The 17,285-nt window shown below is 45.6% G+C and overlaps 2 protein-coding genes across 7 annotated transcripts in view; one reads left to right on the top strand and one right to left on the bottom strand.

Annotated features, from left to right (window-relative positions):
• Positions 1-5,692, bottom strand: part of LOC138481145 (zinc finger protein 25-like) — a 639,663-nt gene extending 633,971 nt beyond the window's left edge. For 3 of the 5 annotated variants that reach the window (XM_069613075.1, XM_069613072.1, XM_069613074.1), the window contains exon 1: positions 5,488-5,692. The gene's annotated coding sequence lies outside the window, so the exon portion shown is untranslated. The other 2 variants (XM_069613076.1, XM_069613073.1) reach the window with 2 other exon arrangements.
• A 436-nt stretch (positions 5,693-6,128) lies between these two features.
• The window catches only part of LOC138481143 (zinc finger protein 34-like), a 608,256-nt gene continuing 597,099 nt past the window's right edge, over positions 6,129-17,285 (top strand). The window contains exon 1 of one of the 2 annotated variants that reach the window (XM_069613071.1): positions 6,129-6,383. The gene's annotated coding sequence lies outside the window, so the exon portion shown is untranslated. The remainder of the gene's footprint in view (positions 6,384-17,285) is intronic. The other variant, XM_069613070.1, reaches the window with a different exon arrangement.

Raw genomic sequence — 17,285 nt, 5'->3', positions numbered from 1 at the left:
ATCAACAATCTTAATGCCTATCTCAAAGAAAACCATCTCCAGATGAATTTCGACAAAACCAAAATAATGACGTTTGGAAAATCGTCGCGTGATGCGGAGAAATTCGTCTGGGCAGTAGACAACCATCAGCTGGAAAAAGTGACCAACTTCAAGTACCTTGGGATCATCTTAAACAAAAGCTTAAAAGAAGTACCAATGCAAGAGAACATACTGACTAAAACTCGCCTTCTTGTAACCCAGGCTAGAGCGGTAGCGAACAAATACGGCCGTTTCACATTAGTGCCAGTCCTGACCTTCTATAGAATGAAGGTAGTCCCCACTTTGACGTATGGAGCCGAAGCCCTACCCAATTTACCATCGAACTTTTGGGAAAAAGTGGAGGGACTTTTTTGGAAACACCTGCTCAATCTGCCACAGTCGCTCCCAATGGTATTAATAAGGAGAGAGTTGTCACTGCAATCGCTGAGCTCCATTGTGGCTCGAAATGAAATCATGCTCTATCGAAAAATGCTACTACCCTCTCCGCCGTTGATACTAAAGGAAATACGTCAAGAAATAATAACAGGGTCGTGCAAAATGCTGCTGGACTGGTCACTAAGAATGACAACCCTCCTAGATTGGGCAAACAGTTCCAGTGACGAACTCATTAACAATCCGGTAAAGGTGAAAGTGCGCATTAAGGAGCAAGATTGGATCGACACATTGGAGAAGGCATCGACCTCGAAACTGATATCCGACCTACCCCCAACTTGGCAGAAAGTTAATTCTACTAAACAATACTTGTCGAAATGTCCTGACAAAAAATTACGAGAGTCCTTCCTGCGAATTCGATTGAACATTATTCATACAAAGGAAGTTCTGTTAAGAAGGAACAAGTTGGAGGAAAACGGGTGCAGATTCTGCGAAATTGGGGAGGAGGTGGAAACTATTAAGCACCCGTTAATGAACTGCCCGGCCGTGCTGACAGCACGCACACTACATCTCGGTCCCCTATTCAGAAATCTGCAGTTCTATGATGAAGAGGAATGGTGGTGTCGCCTAATCAGTGGAGAAAAGACGGCCTGGGTCATAGCAGTGGTGGGCTTTTTCCGTGCTATTGGCCTAATAACTCAATAAGGAAGGGACAGCAAATGGAAATCACGGCTCGAAAATCTTCTCTCTATTACCATTGCGGGAGATCTGAGAGAAACATCATGACTTTTGCAGTTTACCCCGCCCTTATTTCTCTCCTTATCCTCTTTGTCTGCTGTTCTCTGTCCTCTCTTCTGACTGTGAGACCCCTTTAACATCAAGGTCTTCTTCTTTCTCTCTTTTTTTCTTTTCTTCTTCTCATCTTTTGGCTTCAAGGACTCAAAACCTTGTAAAAATTGTTTTATACAATTAAATCAAGTAAATAAAAAAAAAAAAAAAAAAATTTATGATTCAGCTGGATGCCGAAAACATGTTGTCAAAACTCTCAAACAAAAACACCAGGGAGTTTTGTAGTATCATTAACCAACTTGAGGGCTCCCAACATGCTATCCAGTCAAACATGGTTTCGGAAAAAGAATGGATTTTTCATTATAGTCAGCTGTATAGCAAAAAGGGCAACACAAAAGAACCGACGCTTCCCAATTTAACTCTTTGGGACCTTAAATTTGAAAAGAGCGATATTTTGAACATCATTAAAAAACTGGGTTCATCGCGAGCCCTGGGGCCTTGTGGGCTGACAAACTTTACCTTAAAGGGCAATCCTGACCTGTGGGCTGGCTTTTGTTACTCTTTATTCACCAAGATCGTTGCTACTTGCTCCACCCAGACATAGTGGAAAAGTGCAATTGTTCCCCTGTTCAAAAAAGGAAACAGAGCCAATCCAAAGGACTACTGTCCTATTGCACTTCTTGATGTGCTAGGAAAAATGTATGCAACCATCCTTCAACATCAACTAAGCCTTCTGAGCAGTCACATCAACATAAAACAAACTGGTTTTGTGAAAGGGGTTGGATGCAGCTTGAACTTCCCGATTGTGAATATTATGAAAATGGAAACACTATGAACTGGTGGAAAGATCCATCTTGCTTTTATTGACCTTTCTCACGTATTCTATAGCATCGACCATGAGATTTTATGGTCTAAATTAGCCAGCTGGAACTGCCCCTTAAGCCTACTTATGGCCATTAGGGAGCTTCATACGAATACAAAGATCAGAATTAGGTTGGATCGGCCTGGCAAACTATCCTCAGCAATATCAACCCACTGTGGAGTAAAACAAGGTTGCCCTTTGGCTTCCATCATTTTTAACCTCTTTTTGTCTGACATTGACCAGACTCTTGATAGTGCATCTCCGTTTCCACCCAAAATCAACGGGTCTCATGTAAGCAGTCTACTTTATGCAGATGATTTAATTCTGCTATATGCAACTCCTATAGGCCTGCAAAGGAAACAAAATGCTCTAGAATACTTCCAGACCAACGGACTGAGCATTAACACCTCTAAATCGGAAATGTTGGTTTTGGAAGACTTAAGAGGTAATAATAAAGGGCGACTAAGCAGATTTTGTTGGCACCTTGAAAAGGCCCCCTTGCAAAGAACGTCAAGCACCAGATATTTGGGTATGCTGAGCAACTCAAACGTAATGATGCCCCATGGGTTGTGAGCATTAAAACAAAATGTAATCAACTTGCAAATCAAGCAACAATCCTAAACAAAAAATATGGTCGGTATTCATTGTTACCAGTGCTTGCCTTCTGTAATCAAAATGCCGTTCCTGTGCTAATACATGGAGCAGAAAGCGCCCTAGGATGTTCACATCAACTCTGAAATACTCTTGAAAACATTTTCTGGTCCAAGGTTCTACGCTTACCCAGAGGAACTCCGACAGCATGTATAGGTCATGAACTTAGCTTAACATCAATACATGATAGAATCTGTTGGAACATGCAAACCCTGTACTGGAAGATTACAATCAGACATTCGTCCGCAGTGCAAAATTTTGCTAAATGCAGAACACGGTGCTGAACAGTGTGTACTAACATTGTGTGCTGATCGTTGCAAAATGATCCTAAACGAGCTAGACACTTGCATTGACACCCTACACACTAATCCAAATCATGTTTAAAAAATTGCTGTGGAAAAGTGACTGGATTGCAACTGGAGAACAAAGACAGAAACATAACATCATGAAAGACAATCCCAGCGCTAAAAGATCAGTCAATGAAACACAAAACTATCTGAAGCAATTTCCTGACAATCATCGTCGAGATCTCTACTTGAAATTTGGTTTGAACATGTTTAAAACAAAAGAGCGAGAAAGCCTGTGGGTAAAAAGTGGTGCAACATCCAAAACCTGTAGACTGTGCAGTTTGGGGGAATTCATCTTGGGAAGACCAAGCTTAAGTGCTGATGACAAGTACTGTTTGATGAAACAGAGAGAAAATTGACACTGGCCAAAACATTCTTCTTGGAAGTATTGAATAAGAGGCTAATAGAAGAATCATGAGGTCCTATGTAGACGTCCTTGCGCCGCCTCATCCATTCAGAACTGCCCTGTTTTTATTTTTTCTTCTTCTGTTTTGTTCTCTCCCTTCCTTTCTTGAAATAGCCGAGCAGCTTTTCTCACTGCCCTTTCGGCACTATCCTTTAACTGATATATGAGTTGTAATGTTATGGGAAGCTGAAGTCTGAAGTGTGGCGATGTAAATACACTGTAATGCTTTGATGTAATCATATTTTAAAGGTTTGTAATAAACTATATAAAATAATGTAAAAAATAAAATGAATAATAATAATATAATAATAATTGCCCAATGTCTCGCAATCTCTGCGGTTTGCTGGTTGCCCCACCATCAAGGGACTAAGCTGATGTGGCACTTGGTCTCCGGGTGCGGCTTTGCTGGCTCATTAACTGTGCACTCAACTATTCTGGTCTAATATGTGCAAGGCCAAACTGGCTGCCTGCCGCCCCGTTAATTCCCAAAGAGGACTCAGTAAATAATCTGCATGATGTGAGCCTGCATGTCACTGATTTGCTTAAAGTGGTCCCAGTAATTAAGTGCATGTGAAGCCGTCATCCTGCAGATTGTCAGCATGCTCAATATGATTCCAGTGACTGACAACAGTGTCACCCCTTGGTTGAAGTGTTCCCCTTTCTCCCCTGCAAAATAAAGTTTCCCTCAGAATGCAGTAGACCTACCAACAAGCCACCATCAGTCCACCCACTCCGACCATCACTCGCAAGATAGGTAGAGTGGCCAGTGTATGTTTTAATGTTTGTAAGTGACTGAGTCATAATGTATGTAGTTATCGTTTTATACCACGGTTCTTAAGTGGACCAAGTGTTGCTGTTTGTGACTGTTTTATTTGATGTCCAGGTATATTGTGTTGGTTTGTTATGTAAAAGGAGGCGTGTGGGGTTTGCCCCTTTAAGGATATATGTCATGACGACACACATACCTCAGAACGACGTCAGACTCCATGAATGACACTTCTGTCTCATCTCTAATTGTTGGGCCTACAGGCTGACACTGTGCGACGATGGTCCTGCCTGCCTGCCGAATGGTGTGCCCCCAGGCCACTGTCCTGCTGTGTGACCACAGCACAGCTGCTAGCCCGGCATTGAGGGGGATCACTACAATGGTACACCACTCCATGTGTCTGCTGGGTGCCCCGAGCACTGATGGGGCTGGTGTTGTATCTAAGGGCAGGCCAGCCTTCTCTCCGATTGTCCGCACGATATCCTTCTCCCAGTGGCCAGACTTGTGTCGGGGTCTTTTCCGTAAATAAACTTCTGAAGAACCTTTTTTATTATGGTTGCATCTTTATTACCAGATTTTTCTGGCAACGAGGATGCGATACGAATCCACACGTACATAGCACAATGGATTAGCAATCCATTCATCACATACTCCTCCCCCCACAACCACCTCTTCCCTAGGGTGGGGTCTCGACAGACAGGTCCAATCCCAACACTAACCACTGACAGCACACTAAAACTACAGCCAGAGTGTGCTACTCTTTCTCTAAAGTTTGACGTATTTCAGTCATACACTCCTTGATATGCGGTTCATATAAAAAGGACTAAGTTCACGAAAACAGCAATAAAGGAATGATACGGATCATCGAGTCCTGGGAGGATTGGCACATAGACAGGAATGCTGTAATCCACAATGACCCATTTGCTCCTTCGGACCTTTTACCTGTAGTAGAGTTGTGAAACGGACACATCTGAAGGAAAACAAAAGGGGCTCTTATCGATGGCAGAACGAACAATCACACCCAATGTGCAGTGAATAGTAAAAACATAAGCCTGCATGCAAGCATAACCCTACTGTGGGCACGAAGAAACTGCCACCGTTATCGGAACCCCCCTCACCTCCCAGTAATATACCACAGAAAGCGATCGTCCTTTCTTTGCTGGTCTTGGATGGACACAGCTCACCTTTGCATTGCGCCTGCGGGAGAAAGAAATATCTGTGTACAGCGCATGCGCATTCGGTTCACTGAGCTTACCCAAAGCTGTCAACGTTCCTTGAAACACTGGCAAATCGGTGCCTCTGTATTTAGGCTGTCAGCTGATTTAATTGGAGTCAGTATCCGAACACTGCTTCGAACGAGCCGCTGTAGCCAGTCTCCTAGTTCACCACTGCTTCCTTCATGAACACTATCAAATTCTATGCCACGTCCGCCATGATGGAACACCCCTTCTATCTCTCCCCACTTCGCAGCCGAGCACCAATCCATTCCTGGATTTTGCACCTGCGCAGTTCACTTGTATGTCTTGCGAATAGTTCGTTTATGGGTCCTCCATCGGCCAATACATGTTAAAGATAGTTCATTGGCACATTTTGCCGTATGGAACGAGCGATAGTGTGGTAGCCACTTTAATGAGGCTGGTGGTTTAAACGTTTTTATATCAACGTGGCAGCATCACCTGTGGCACGAATGTTTTAATACTAGAAGAATATCTGTTACATCTAATTTACATTTTGAAAAATCTTTATGATTATATTAGCATTATTAAAAATAAGTATAACCTTTTAATTTTCTTCAAACAACAATATTTCAATGTATTTGTACGCCACTGTACACAATGACTGTACGGTGTAGTATTCCAGGATGGCCACCCTGTTTACTTGACTCGTCGCCTGTGTCCACGGAGTGTAATTGTCAGGTGAAGACAAGCTCACGGGCAGGCGCGGATTAAGAAACCCGTTTTCCTACTCGCTCAGCTATGGAGGTTGGTGGGTCTGCACAGTGTTGCTGCTGAAACGGAGCCGAGATTGACAGTAGTTTACTAACTCGGTGACTCCTCAGACCACTCTTTCCTGCGCCGTGGGAGGACACGGGACCCGACGCTGCTTTGCTGCCCCATGTTACCACAGTTCCTCACAGCAACGCTAGTTTAGGTAAGCGCCTCTAGCACTGGGAGTGTCAAGCCAGCAGCCTGAGGCATCGGGATGTTCATTATTTTAGACACACTTGAGGCCCTTCCGGCCATGCTCCGCTTCCCCCTTAAAAGGAAACCCACAAATCGTCAGCAGATTGGCATCATCACCTCTAAATTCTTAGACTAGTGTGCACAATCGTATTTAAAACACCAAGGGCAAAAGGGGTGCAAAAACATGCTTTGGGAATGCCAACAGTTGTGGCTTATAAATAGGGATTTGCCAGGCGCTGCCATAATGGTACCCGCCATAAAATGGCTACTGCTGGAAAATGGTGTGATTACCTGGGCATATGACAGCAATAAGCTTACTGAAAGCCGCAGGAAAACCCCACAGCCTGGACTGGGTTATTAGTGTAACACAGTATACTGAAAAATTGTCCATAGGTTGTTTATTTATTTTTAGAGGTATCACAAATGTATTTATTAAGATACATTATTTTCCACAATGAATTAATCATTAATTAATACACACACATTAAATTACATTAACATTGCAGAAGAGCATAAGACACCAGATAATAAAAATCTAACACAACCATCATTAATCAACAATCAAACCGTCATTTGCAACTCAAATCAATCAACCTCATTCACTCACAGTAAAAATTTGGACTACGACTTTTAGTACAATCCATATGTGGTAGCGTTTCATAAATTAGCCCCACATAATCTTAAATATTTCATTTCATCCACATAAAATGTGTATCAGCACAACAATTAAGCAGAAATGTGCTCTATTCCACGGAGTGGGTACTGTCACGCCACTTTTTGGGAGACCGGGTCCGTTGCACCCGCTCCCTCTCCCATCTCCTGGTGGATCTACCCGCGCTTTCGTGCTTGGGCGTTCGCCGGGGGGAGAGGTGCCGGGGCCCGTGCTAGAGGGCTGCGGCGCATGCGCGGGAAACCACTGTCTCGGTTCCTCGCATGCGCCGTAGATTGGGCCTCCGCTCTGGGAAGGGCTTGCCTTCCAAGCCTCATTCTGGGTCCGCCGGCGCTCGGAAACGAAACGGCTTGCGTTTCAGGCCTCGCGAGTGCCGGCGGCCCATAAGAGGAGCCGCGAGCAGTTGCAATTCGCGTCTCAACGCGGTTGCTTCGGTCGTGTTGCTCGCTCCAGCCACTTGTGGTTCCTGCTTCCCTGTGCCTGGCCTTGCCTTGCACCAACCTGCTCTTGTTTTCCCTGCCTTGTGGGTTCCCTGCCTGCCTGGTCCCAGTCTCCTACTACCTGCCTGGGCCCTCCTTGCTCCTGTCTGTTTTTGAGCCTCCCTGGGTCCGGTTTCCAGTTTTCCCTGCTTTTCCCTGGGGACTCCCGCTTTCTTTCCTGGGCTTCTCCCTGGGTCTTTTTGGGCCAGCTTCTCCTCTTGCTTCCTGGGGGCCCTCGTTCACTGTTTTGGGACTTACCTTAGGAATCCCTACTCTTGTTGGTCTCCCCTCCCGATCTGGTTCCCTCTTCCTGTTTGGTCCTGCTTGGTGCCTCGTCCTTGGACCTACTGTACCTCGAGCAGATCCGTCATCCCTGACCAGCTATTTGAATCTGCTGGAACTTGTCTTCCCGTGGACTGGGGGCCTTTCCCTGTATTCATCTGAGAAGTATCCCGGACTATCTCGCTTCTTCACTGGATCACGTACCTCTGGAAAAGACTCTTTTGGACTTCACCAGTATCCAGTAACCTTCCATCAGACTGTGGCCTCTCCTGCCTGTGCTTGCACAGTCCCTTCGTCACGTTAATCAGGAGAGTGTCTTCCGTGACGCTGGGAGTTGGTCCATTCACCACCCTGTGTCATTAGGGTGGTGGAGAGGCTGGTTCCCCGAGTCACATGCTTGTCAATTCACTGGATGCAGCATGGCGGTCCCAACTAGAACCACAGTCAAGAAAACAGGTACTCAGTTCTCACGCACTTCTCTGCTTGACAGGTACAGAAAATGGTAAATCCCATCCCCGGATGTTCTTCTCTACCGGTTTCGACGTTTTGAAAAATAATTGAAATAACGTCTTCGTCAGGAGAAACAATTGATACAATACTACCACTGTAAAAAAACACAAAGATACAACAATTATATGCAGCAATACACTTGCCTATGCTGGCTGGCTCAAGCTTACAACATGCAGTTGTTTGTACCATCAGTTACATTTAAAATACATTAGAGGCACCTTGTGGTGGTAAATCCCAAGGTGTCCCTATTGTTCCAGAGTAACCAAAAAAGGGTTTGTGAAGCCCTAAAACCAAAACAGTCCACTGTGTCTCGAGTGGAATTGCAACTCCACCTTGTGAAGAATCAGAGATACCAAAACCTTGGGATTTACCACCACATGGTGCCTCTAATGTATTTTAAATGTAACTGATGGTACAAACAATTGCATGTTGTAAGCTTGAGCCAGCCAGCATAGGCAAGTGTATTGCTGCATATAATTGTTGTATCTTTGTGTTTTTTACAGTGGTAGTATTGTATCAATTGTTTCTCCTGACAAAGACGTTATTTCAATTATTTTTCAAAACGTCGAAACCGGTAGAGAAGAACATCCGGGGATGGGATTTACCATTTTCTGTTGAATGTACCTACTCCATGGAATAGAGCACATTTCTGGTTAATTGTTGTGCTGATACACATTTTATGTGGATGAAATGAAATATTTAAGATTATGTGGGGCTAATTTATGAAACGCTACCACATATGGATTGTACTAAAAGTCGTAGTCCAAATTTTTACTGTGAGTGAATGAGGTTGATTGATTTGAGTTGCAAATGACGGTTTGATTGTTGATGAATGATGGTTGTGTTAGGTTTTTATTATCTGGTGTCTTATGCTCTTCTACAATGTTAATGTAATTTAATGTGTGTGTATTAATTAATGATTAATTCATTGTGGAAAATAATGTATCTTAATAAATACATTTTTGATACCTCTAAAAATAAATAAACAACCTCTGGACAATTTTTCAGTATACTGCATATGACAGCAATGCCTGGTGTTATATCTAGCTTTACCTGCACCTGTTTCATATGAATGGAATGCTGAGTCTGATTGATGTAGAATGCAGAGTGAAAGAATGTTGTCTTATGAGTGGGTTTTATGGATGTCAGTTGGGAGTATGTGATCACTGAGAGAGGATGCCGATGGATGTTATCTGTCCCTATTACTTACCTGACTTAATGTACTGGACCAGATGTATTTGGAACTTAGTAAAGAAGTTGACAGTTCATCTAGAGATGTCAGTCATTATTTGCCAGGGACCCAACATAACATTGGCAACGAGGATGCTGGCTGTGCTGGGGGGACAGCACCATGGAAGAGACATCACGACCCCCAAAGGATGAGATCCTCTCTCGGGTGGGAGCTTTGCAAGGGCAGTGGGGACAGCAAGAGGCCCAATAAGGATTGCTGCAAGGGCAGTGGAGACAAGTGGGTCCCAATAAGGAGCACTGCAATGTGCAGTGGGGACAGGAGGCCCAACCGTTGGTGAGGCATTGCAAGGTGCAGTGGGACAAGAGGTCCAGCCAGGAGCGCTGCAAGGTGCAGTGGGGACAAGAGGTCCAACAAAAAGTGCTGCCAAGTGCAGTGAGGACAGAGGGGTCCAACCGTTTAAAGAGGCGCTGCAGAGGCAGTGGGTTTTAAGAGGTGCTGTAAGTTGCAGTGAAGAGGTGCTGCAAGAGCAGTGGGGTCTATGAGGCTCATTCATTTAAAAGGTGCAGTGAAGATTCAGAAGAGTGCTGTGCTAGGGGCCAGTGGATTGCCAAGTGGCTGACAGGAAGATATGGTGCAGCCTAGAGCCTGTTGTGGAACATTTGCTGACTAGAGCTCTCTTTGCATTTCTAGCACTCTAGCTGACTAGAGATAAAGAATTGTTATTTGGTGCTGTTCCAAGGGTGCGGGTTGCTAGGCATGGAGAGAGCAACTGAGGCAAAGCAGTGACGGTACTTACCTGTGGCACTGGTGCAGTCATGGGAGCCGGAGCGCTGATGCAGTTTGGATGTGTGGGGTCCTGGAGTACAGCGTTGGGCTGCAATGGAAGGTCTGTTCCCAGTGTGTAGTCCATTGGAGCTGAGAGCTCATTTTCCCTCCATGGCTCTCCCTGCAATGGTGACTAGGAGAGAATGCAGGGAGTGCTGGCAATGGCCCCGGAGTAGTGAGGCCGTCACTACAATTAGCGTTTGCTTCCATGGAACGTTGAAGAGTCAAACGAAAAAAAAAGAACCCTGCTATACGTTGAGAGGTTGCAACATATTTTATTTATTTATTTCATTGGTTATACGCGCCCAGGACCCAGAGGTATCACAGCGCTAGATTACATATAGTTAAGCATAGGTAGTTACTGTACAGTCCAGTCAGCAGTATTTACATAGGTAATCATGCATATTTGCTAAAAAGTGCGGTTTTGACTTGTTTGCGAAATGCAAAGTAGAAAGGTTCGTTCCTGATAGAGGGAGGGAGCATGTTCCATAGTGTGGGCATTATGGAACACGCTAGCGTCTGTTTGTTAAAGGTGCTCTTTTCTTTATACACACGTTGGAAGGAAGAGGGAGCGTGTTGCCACTGTTCATGGGGCTGCCCAGCAACGAGGAAAGGGAGCCGGAGGAAAAGCGGTGTGAGGAGTGGCGTTGCCCGAGTGATATGGGTGAAGAGAGCCGGCGGACATTGGAGGATGAAAGGTGCCGCATAGCAAAAGGAAAAAGGCAGCTGATGGCCGCTGTTTGTGTGCCATGCTCTGCGTGGACATTTCGTGCAGCATGGAGAGTGAGCAGCGAAAGTGAGGAGCAAAGTAATGTTGGTACTCGCTGGTGAAAAGGGCTCTGTGTTCCCCACAGGTACTGTACGGCATATGGGGCACAAGGAGCAGCATTTAACTGTCTTTGATCGCTGTGGGAGTTTTACCAATTGCTTTCTTGTTGTTGTTGGCATTTTCTTTTCATAGAATTAAGAGTGATTTCCATAAGTAATATAATTGTAAAGTTTGGTTCTGCAAATGGAGTGGTTTGTTTTTTGGTTTAGCAACGTTGTTATAGCTGGTCAAGTGGTACAGCGAGTAGAGCGCTCGCTTTGACATGTGTGCAGAGCCTGCTAACACAGGTTCGAATCCCGGCAGGGCCAAACTCAGCCTTTCATCCTTCCGAAAATGAGCACCACGCACCGTGGGTAAAAATAAGCAGCGCTCAGTGAGGTGCTTGGTAGTGGTTGTTAGTGAGGTGCATTGTGTAACAGGATCGCCGTGTGGGTGCAGTTTTGGCAGGATGGCCGGGTGGGTCCTGTATGTTTGAGTGAGGTGAGTGAGGTGAAGGTTGAGTGTATGCGTTGAGTAAGGGGAGTAAGTTGGTATAGAGTGGAAAAGAGTTATTATAGAATGCACTAGTTTAAGTTTTGCAGGTTTAGATGGACTTTTAGTATTTCAACTGATCTCAAGGATGTGGCAATGTCATAACATGTTGTGAAGAATTGTATTAACTTTTTTTTATTTCAGATGGGACATTTATGGACAACATGTTTATGAAATGTTATATGTGTCACAATGCACAGCTCGTGCATCAATTAACAATGTTTAAGATTTAGTAATGTGAATAGTGGATTGTGTTAGAGAAGTTGTGTTGCTGGTGTCCGTTGGTCCATTGCTCTCGGTTGGTTTTGGTAAAGGGGGAAGATATGTTATATCTAGCTTTACCTGCACCTGTTGCATATGAATGGAATGCTGAGTCTGATTGATGTAGAATGCAGAGTGAAAGAATGTTGTCTTATGAGTGGGTTCTATGGATGTCAGTTGGGAGTATGTGATCACTGAGAGAGGATGCCGGTGGATGTTATCTGTCACTATTGCTTACCTGACTTAATGTACTGGACCTGATGTACTTGGAACTTAGTAAACAAGTTGACAGTTCATCTAGAGCTATCCAAGTCGTTATTGGCCAGGGACCCAACAGAACACTTAGCTAATATCTATGCACAAGCCAAAACTGTTGGCTTTGTCAGTGCTTGTTTTTAATAGATAGGATCTGTGCAAGACACAGATATAAATCAAGCGGCTGAAGACCCACTTGGTTTGGACATTTTTATTACACCAGTACAGGGCTAGAAATTAAGATTTGATAGGCAGGAGCTAAAACCTGCTCCTGGGTGAAGGGCATGAATCACCTGGTGGGCAGGAGCTAGCGCCGGGGACCTGGTATCGCGTACACCGCACTGCAAATCTAACTTTCACAGGAGAGGCAAACTGAACTTTTTGCCCATTATGTATGATGATCCATTATGTTTACATATTAAATGTGTCCTAATTTATCTTTAATAACATTCTCAAAAACTCAAATTTAATGTCACAGATGCATGGGCAAAGTTGGCTTGGGGAGCCAAAAGTAGTTGTTGGTTTCAAGCTAACCAGGCCCTCCTAGGGCAGAAGTAGCTAAATATCGCCAGCACATTCTAGCCAATAACTCTCAGCAGGCTGCTTAGAAATAACACGTTCATGCCAATGTTTGATGTTGCTGCTTGATGGAGCTAGCTCAAACAGCTCCCAGGAGGATGTGTTTTTGGTGGGGCAGTGTGAATGGCAGTAAGGATTAGCATTGCGAGAGCCAGTTAATTGGCCAGTCAGATCGAATGTCATCTCCCTTGTAGCTGTACTCCAAAACAGTAGTGTGGGGGGGTTGGGGGAGGTAGCATACTGCTGGTTTGTTGTAGCTATTGTGGGCATTACTTGCAGATATTGATATTGATATTTTATTTATATCGTGCTCATACACAAGTGTTTCAGAGCGTGACCAGACAGGGGCGGGGAGAAAAAACAATGATCGTACTAGGCCCAGTTACATTGAGAACGCGCAAGTGCATGGGGGAGGGAGAGGGGAAAATGCATGGGAGGGGGGAGAAGTGGAAAGTGCGGCGCAAAGAATAAAAACGGATAAATTATAAATAAAAAGACAACAGACAGCGGTAGTGCAGCCAGCAAGTGGCAAGTGCTGGGTTTAAGGCAGCAGACAGGTTATGTCTGATAAGTGCAGGAAGAAAAAGGGGGGCTGTATGGGTACAGATACAGACCTCTGGGCAAGGGGTTGCCCAGAGGCAGTGCGGGAGGGTGAGCAGGTAGCTAGGCCGGAAGACAGAGGGTAGGCCAGGTGTGCGGTGGCGAGAGAGAGCAGATCAGCAGGGGAGATATGGGGGGGGTGAAGGCAGAAGCAAAGGGGAAGGTCTTGAGGGTCTTCCGGAAACCGTAGATGGTTCTCCTCAAGTTTCAGAGTGCAGGGAGGCTGTTCCAGAGGGAGGCCCCAGCCGAAGACAGAGATCTACCGCAAGCTTGTTTCTTTGAAAAACGACTGACCATGAGGGAGTTCGAGGTAGAGGATCGAAGAGCTCGAGAGATGAGGTATTTGCAGAGGGATAGCTGAAGGTATTTTGGACCCAGGCCCCAGAAAGCCTTGTGGACAATGCAGAGGGTTTTGAATGTAATCCTTGCATCCACTGGGAGCCAATGGAGAGATTTCAGAGCCAGAGAGATACAATCCCAGGGCTTGAGGCCAAGGACAAGTTCTGTTCTGGATTAGTTGCAGAGGCGGAGTGTAGAGGCAGGTAGATTTACAAAAAGGCTGTTAAAATAGCCCAACCTGGAGAGAACCAGAGCTTGAGAGACAGTGAGCTTCTGGGGGAAGGAGAGGGAAAGGCAGAGTATCTCTTAGGAGGTGCAGTAGGAAGTTCGACTTTTTAGACACATCAGAGATGTGGGCGGAGAAGGAAAGTGTGGGGTCAGAGATAACCCCAAAGTTCTTAGCCTCGCAGGTGGGGGTAGGAGGAGGGCGAAGGGAGGCAGGCCAGAGAGTGCCGGGAAAGCAGGGCGAAGGTGTGCCGATGAGCAGGATCTCAGTCTTGCTGGCATTCAGATAAAGATCGTTGGCGGCACACCAATCATGAATGGCAGTTAGGCAATCAGAGACGAGAGAAGAGATGAGAGAAGAAGAGGAGGTGGCCGAGGGCAGCCTGAAAATGAGTTGAGTGTCATCAGCATAGCACTGGAAATTGGAGCAGAAAATGGGAATTCAGTGGACAAGAGTTGCCAGGTATTGATTAAAAAGCCAGGGCGAGAGATTAGACCCCTGGGGAACACCACAGGTAGAGAGAGAGATAGATGACAGGAAGGACCCGAGTTGTACATGGGAGGGTCGATCAGAGAGGAAAGAGGTCAGCCAGGCCAGAGCCTGATCTGTGATGCCCAGTTTATCACAGAGATGGTTGAGCAGGATGGTATAGTTGACCGTGTCGAAGGCAGAAGAGAGATCAAGTAGGATGAAGACAGAGGGAATGTTAGTCAAGGTTGGAGAGCACGGATGTTCAGGGGAGCAGATTCAGTGCTTCTGGCAGCTCTGAAGCCAGACTGGTGGTCGTGGAGACAGCAACAGAGTTGGAATGAAGGTTCAGCTGAGAGATGATCAGCTTTTCCAGGAGTTTCCCCAGAAATGGAGTAATGGAAATTGGGCAATAGTTAGCCGGACAAGAAGGATCAGCTGTGGGTGTTTTGAGAAGGGGATGCACAAGGGAGTGCTTCAGAGGGTTGGGGAAGGATCCTGAGGCAAAGGAGTGGTTACAAAAATAGTCAAGGGCCGGATTGAGTGGATCTACGTGGTCCTTGATAGTTTTAGAGGAACTGGGATGAACTTGTTTTGACGAGGCTTTCATAGATCGGACTTGTCTAGCAACCTTATCAGGGGAGGAAAGGATGAGAAAGGGGGTGGGGGAGTGACTAAAGGAGGGTCAGCATGCGCAGACGGAGAGGAGAGGCGAGGAGGGGAGGACAGTTTGGACAGGATGTCCTGGGTTTTTTAGATAAATTGAGAGGCAAGGGCATTGCACAGAGCCTGGGAGGCAACAGTAGGGGTAGAGACTGCAGCAGGATTGCCCAGCTGCTTGCAGATTTTAAAGAGTTTGGCCGAGTTGTTAGATGCCACAGAGACACAGGCTTGAACGTGGACTCTTTTTGGTGAGGACAGAGAGTCTGTATTGCCTTTGGAGCAGGCGACAGGCCAGTTTGTAGAGGATGAACAAGAAGCCCTCCATTTCCTCTCAGCCGCCCTACACTTACATTTAAGTGTAAGTAGGTCGGAGTCATACCAGGAATTGCACTTGGCTTTGGACTTCAAACGGATCCTCATCAAAGGGGCAAGGGCATCAAGAGTATCAGAAATAGAAGAGTAGAGCTGAGACAGGGCTGTGTCAGGATGTGAGACATCCAGAGGTGGGGTGGGGGTGGGGGAGAGAAGGTGGCGGCGAAAGCCTCAACTGACACACGTTTCATGGGCCGGATGTCTGAGATGGTAGGTGGCAATATTCTTCTTTACTCCTAGTCCTACTCTTCCTGGTTACAGTACTTGTGTGTAAGGTGTCCCACCGCCCCAGGAATCCTTTCTTTCCAATCTGTTTAAGCATGGCCCCTCCCTTGGGGATTTTGGGCATCGCATATCCGACCGGCCTCAGTTAACCATAAAGCAAAACCTCCATTCAGCCAAGTCGGGAGGTAGAGGCGGGACTACAGTACTGTAACGAGGAACAGTTGGACTAGCAGTAATGAAGATTATGGTGAGCAATCCTAAATTGCCTCCACGTCCCTCTTCCTCATTCCAAAACTTACATGTGAGGTATACTGAATGCAGGAAGCTGAATGGGCAAGAACCAGACACACCAGCAAAATGATATGCAAAAGCCCAGCACAATTTTATTCGCAACAAAAACAAAAGCAACTTAAAAGATCCCGACCACAGTACACTTGAACTGAAGTCCCAATCACCCACTATATGCACATTCAACAAATTGTGCTGGATAAAGGTATTAGTAGTGTGTTTTGGACTTTTTTTATTTTTCCTCCCCAGCCAGTTGTAATCCAAAACCTAAATGAGGGAGTGGCTCTGTTTTGGTGCTTTTCCTGAAGTCTTTTTGACTCGAAGGCAGGAGTACCCAAAGGTACCTCATAGTGTCCCGTAAAGGCTACCCTCATCCCTTAGTAATGTGGCTATGGTAGTGGTGGCTTTTTCCTTCCACCGCGTGGAAACCACATACTTGACTGGGGTCTGTTTTGACTGCTCCATTCACAAAATGTAGTTTCTTTGCTTCAAAAACCTGAGGGGTCACATGACGACCCCCTGTCCCTCTTTTTTGTGTGTGGTGAGAGTGAACAAGTGGCCATATTTGGCTACAGGATGCCTGTATCCCGCGACTAAGGCATACTTGCCAACATGACCCATTCCAATCTGTAGGTGCTTATCCAGCCCTGGTGTTTTCTTAGCATTCTGGGACTTGTAGTTCCACTTTTTCCATCATAAAACTCTGACTACAGTTCCCAGAATACAAAGAACTAACCAGGACTGGATGAGCACCTACAGATTGGAATGGTTCATGTTGGCAACTATGCAAGGTGTAGTCAGCCTGAAACCAGTTCTGACTTGCATATGCAGATGCTGACTGGGATAGTGTAGATTCCCTTCCCGTCAGGAGGTTATGATACCATGTATCTTTTCCTGTCCTCATAGACCTCGCTTACCCTTCTTGTACTAAATAATAATTATCTGTTCAGTTACAGAAAGAGCTCGAAAGGTAGGGCCAGACACCCAAGTGGCAGCAAGAATAACATGATGGTTAGGAAATGTTGAAGCTTGAATATTCATACCTGACTGGATGTAAACTCTCCCGGAAGCTGAGAGGACAAGCATATGCTTTCAACTGAGCAATGTGAAAGATTGAGTGGATCCTTCAATGTAGGGGCATGTGTACAACAAAGGTCATAAAAATGATGCATCTCTTTATATGGTATGGCCCCACATATTGTAGTAGCAATTTGCATGACCCTAGTATGTGAAAAAAACATGTAGATAGCCAGACCTGATCACAACCGGCCAGATC

This window comes from Ambystoma mexicanum, chromosome 5p, assembly GCF_040938575.1.
Source record: "Ambystoma mexicanum isolate Mex_15411 chromosome 5p, UKY_AmexF1_1, whole genome shotgun sequence".
Taxonomy (NCBI): Eukaryota; Metazoa; Chordata; class Amphibia; order Caudata; family Ambystomatidae; genus Ambystoma; species Ambystoma mexicanum.
This window is presented reverse-complemented; position numbering and strand designations above follow the sequence as displayed.